The following is a 4,506-nucleotide window of genomic DNA, read 5'->3' as shown; positions in this document are numbered from 1 at the left end:
AAATAAAAAAAGAATGGTAGCCTCTAGACTGATAACACAAGTGGCATAATGTACACAGCTGTGTTGAGAAACTCAAAATATTTATTGAATTGTAATTTCTTGGTTAAGTTAACTTTTGCAGAATTTTAAATATTCATTCCTGGGCATAAGTTTATTTGAAAAAGTTGCACAGTGACTTAAGAAAGTTGCTGATTAGTGCTGCCTCTGTGTGAAGCCCCTATGCCTCCTCATCACCTGTCCCCTGAGCCGGTGTGCCACACTCGCCGATTTCTCCCAGTGTGATGCTTACATCTCCACAACACATTTTGTGCATATCGCCTTCTCCATCAAGCGCCATCAATAATTTTTCTGCCTGAATTAATTTCTCTCTCTCCGACACATAATGATGTGCGTTACGCCAGACTATGGCAGACGTGACCAGGCGAGTGAAGTAAATATGACAGACTGTTACCAAGAATAAAAAAAAGAAAATCAAGCTTGCTCTTCTGGCAACGGTTTTGTTGATGCGCGAGGGGGAGACGGCCATCCTGCTTGTCATCTACAATGCGCCTGACGAGTGCGATACTTTTTCGATAGACCCAAGAGGAAACTAGTACAAATTGTGTTTGCTGCTACAGCCTGCTTTGTTCTAATAGCTGTAATTTCCAGCCTCTTTTTTTTTGTAATGGCAATTTCTTTTTGCATGTGTGGTTGTTCATGTATTGAAAATTTACGCACTATCTCCTTAGGGAGTTATCTGAATGATGCCTAAGCATTTTGTAGTAACGACGTGAGTACTTGACACTGCTGGTAATCCTAGCACTGCTCAGCGGCTGTGGTTTTCTTGGCACCATTACGGTAATTGCGACAGCGCTGCAGTGACATGAACTGCTGCAGAAGGCGGTGCAACGTGAACTGATGAGGCAAGCAACTACTGCAGGTGGTGGCGCCAGGTACGCTGATGATGTTCCGATCCAAAGCCACGGATGCTCCACAGTTCTGGCTTACTAAAGGTGTGCCTAGTGTGTGCCTGATTGCACACGTCACGTGGTCACAGAGACTTGCTCCTGCCACTGCTCGCGCATTCGTCGTTGTCTTCTTCCACAGGTGGCTCTGATGTCACTGATCCTGCCAGAGTTCCATTACTGACCCCTGTTCTAGTGCTCGTGCGTTCGTCGTCTTCTTCCACAGCTGGCGATAACATTGCTGCTGGCTCTCTCTTGAAAGCGATCTTCTTGAGCAAAGGACTGAAGGACGGATGGATGGACAGACACTCGGACACTTTTTTGTTGGGTAAGCACAGAAATGCTTATGCAATTAACGATACAATTTCAACGCACAGCTTCTATCTAAGACATGGACACAGAGTAAAATAAACAGGGGAGTCAGCCTATCGGATAACAGTGTTCGCTCCTTGATTCGGTGAGGGGCACCTTCGCCGCTTGTTGTACAGATGGCGACACTAGTGCCAGTCACTAGGTATGGCATGTTTCTTTCGCTGCTCAAACCATGCCTGAAATGCTACAGCATATTGTGATAACTGTGTAGTATGACCAGAGCCCATAACTTTATGCGGTGGAAAATTTGAAATTCTGCAAATCCAGATAGAGAAATCTGCAAAATTTCACAGCAACATTGAACAGACATAAGGTACACGTAACAGTTTATTGATTAAAAACTTTCAGACTCCAAAAATGCTTGCATATTTAAAACTGAAGGAAGCTGTTGTGGCTGAGCATCAGATGATGCTTTGTACTCTCTTCACTAAGAGAATGGCACTTGTGGGACACAATGTCACCATAGCGACTGAATGATCTTTCTGCGGCAACAGAGTTGATCGGCATTGACAAGTATTTAAGAGCAATGGAAGAAAGCGTTGGAGTGAGCTGTTCCATCGCTGCCTAGAAAGCTGGAACACCAAAATCTACGCGTGAATTTTCTTGTTTAGAAAGAAATGGCGCTAAGTCCCTGTTACTAGACGAGTTCTTGGGCAGACTTGAGGTACACTTGCCATTCAGCAGCTAGCACTAGTGACTCTTCACCAAGTCTAGGCACACCTGCAAACTCTGACCTCTTCTCTGAGAGACTCCCGACTTGCAGAGGATTCAAGCACCTCACACTCTTGAAGAACTTCCAAGTGTCAGATTTCTCCAAATATACTAGTGCTTTGCTAGCCGCTTTATTCATTGCAGACTTCACTTTGTTTGCAATCCGATGGGCCTCATCATGTGTATTGTTTTCTTTATTCAGTTGTGCTTTGAAATCTTCCTGTGCAGCTGCTTCCAAGTATCCCCAGAGTGCAAACAAAGCATTTTACGCTTTATGACAGGCTACACGATGACCCTCTGCTGCTTGCAGGCTGGCAACTTTTTTATCAAATACTGCAATGCATCGCATGCTGTACACAGGGTTCATACAGGTTTCCAAGGCAAAAATTCAAGGATATTCCAGGACTTTCCAGGACCTGTCGCAGGTTTTTCAAGGACTCAAAGCGGCATCCAAAGTAGGATTTCTTTTCCACTTTTCCTAACATTTCCAAAAATAACTAGTTTATTGCACTTACAATAAATAAATGTATATCACAATTATAATAAAAATGTCTAGCCTTGATAACTTCTCGAGATCACAACACAACATGAATGCCTACAACAGCGGCTGAGATTTCTCCAGTATAGGCTGGGTAAAGTTCACCAAAAATATTCAAAAGATTCAGCATAGGGTTGTTGCACTAAAATAAAAAAATAAATGTATATCCCAATGATGGAAATAACGTCTAGCCTTGATCACTTTGCAAGTTCACAATACCAAAGAAAGTTCACAAAACACAATGAATGCTCCCAACAGCTACTCTGACATCTCAAGTATTAACTGGCCAAGTTTACCGAACATTTCCAAACCATTCAGTGTAGTCTTGCTACACATCCATTATATTATAACAAATACGTAGATGTATATTGCAATTTTGTAAAACATGTCTTGTCTTGATCATTTCTCAAGTCCGCAATATTAAAAGTTACCACAACGAACACTCACAACAGCTGCTCAGGCTTCTGCAGTACATATCAGCTGGGTTGCTTCATCAAATATTTCCAAAACATTCAGTATACCGTATTTTCCGGTGTATAAGACGCATTTTTTTTCCACAATTTTTCGTCGGTGCGTCTGATAGAACGGTTTACGTTTTGTTTGTTTTTTTCCCCGGAAGAAGTGCCGTCAAAATTGGACCCGATGTCATGGCCATGCGAAGCGCGCTCGTTGACCTAATTGCTATGGGCTCTGTGCGTACTATCGAGGTGCAGGGTTCTCGTGATGAGGTGTTCTCGTATCGAGGTGCAGGGTTTTCGCGAGGTGTTTTGGCACACTGAATCCTGCACTTTTCTAGATGAAATTTATAGAAAGCTCTCTTTCTACTTGACAGTCGGAACCCTTCTTTATACAGGCGACAAATTTGTCCACTAAGGGAAAGGATGCCTGCAATGTACTACCTACGATGTTTACTGTATGGGCTACACATGTAAACAGCACCTTCGCACAGTGGCTTTATGCACTCATTAAATGACTTCACCATATAAGCAGCGTTATCGCTTACAAAGCCTGTTATGTCCTCGAATTAAATTGTGTACTTTGTGAGTGTTCTCGTTGTAATGCAGCCTATCACAAACGAGTTCCCTTCATCCATGAATTTAACTTCCACAAGTACAGGTTGTAGCGAAGCACTCGCACTTCTGGCTGAGTGGACGAACAACACGTTCACAATCGGTCATCGGTGGTTTTATCGGTAATTACCGACACCGTAGTACCTTCAAACATAGCTTTCAAAGCTGTTTCATGCTTATCAAACAATTCTGGAAGTCGGCGGTGGAGCACATCAGATGCAGGCACCTAACCACCATGTGCATCGCATGGTGTGTATCGCATGGTGCGCATGTGCATCGCATGGTCTGCAGAAATGTTCTCAGTTTCAGATTGTCCACTTTCTCTAGGGGAATATTGGCAGATATTAACACATCCAGGAATTGGAGCACAATTTCGTGCCTCACCAGCGGCTGTCTTCTTGTTCAAATGAGATCCTGTGGGAGCCATCTTAATTACCAACTCGAAAAACAAAGCAAACGGTAAAATGATGCACTTTATGTTGATGCGCAAAGGTCAGATGGATTGATGACTATGGCTACGACTGAGCCCTTTGATTCGAGATTTGGGTGGCATCTGTGCCACCTAGCCAATTTTTTTATAAGACTAGAATATTTTAATATAAAATTAAATTTCTTCATCAGTAAAAGATTCTGAGGTAATAGAAACCCTTTTACTATTACTAAGAAAATACTACTTTCCCATCACCTTTGACAGCTTTCACTTGATCTGTCGTTTTAAGACGTGTAGCGCCATCTTGTGAAAACTATGAGAAACAGCGTTTCGCTGCAGCTTCAAAAAGCAACGTTTTAAAATAATTTTTACATTTCCACGAAAAAACATTAATTCCGTGATTTTTCACGGAATCGTGGAAAGCTAGGGCCTCTAAGTATG

The 4,506-nt window shown here is 42.5% G+C and overlaps 1 pseudogene; it reads right to left on the bottom strand.

Annotated features, from left to right (window-relative positions):
- Window positions 1–1,684: 1,684 nt before the first annotated feature.
- LOC125942835 (uncharacterized) lies at window positions 1,685–3,789 on the bottom strand (annotated as a pseudogene).
- Between the last annotated feature and the right edge of the window lie 717 nt (window positions 3,790–4,506).

The sequence above is a fragment of the Dermacentor silvarum genome, chromosome 1 (assembly GCF_013339745.2).
Source record: "Dermacentor silvarum isolate Dsil-2018 chromosome 1, BIME_Dsil_1.4, whole genome shotgun sequence".
NCBI lineage: Eukaryota > Metazoa > Arthropoda > Arachnida > Ixodida > Ixodidae > Dermacentor > Dermacentor silvarum.
Note: the sequence above shows the minus strand (reverse complement) of the source record. Positions and strands in the feature narration are given on the sequence as shown.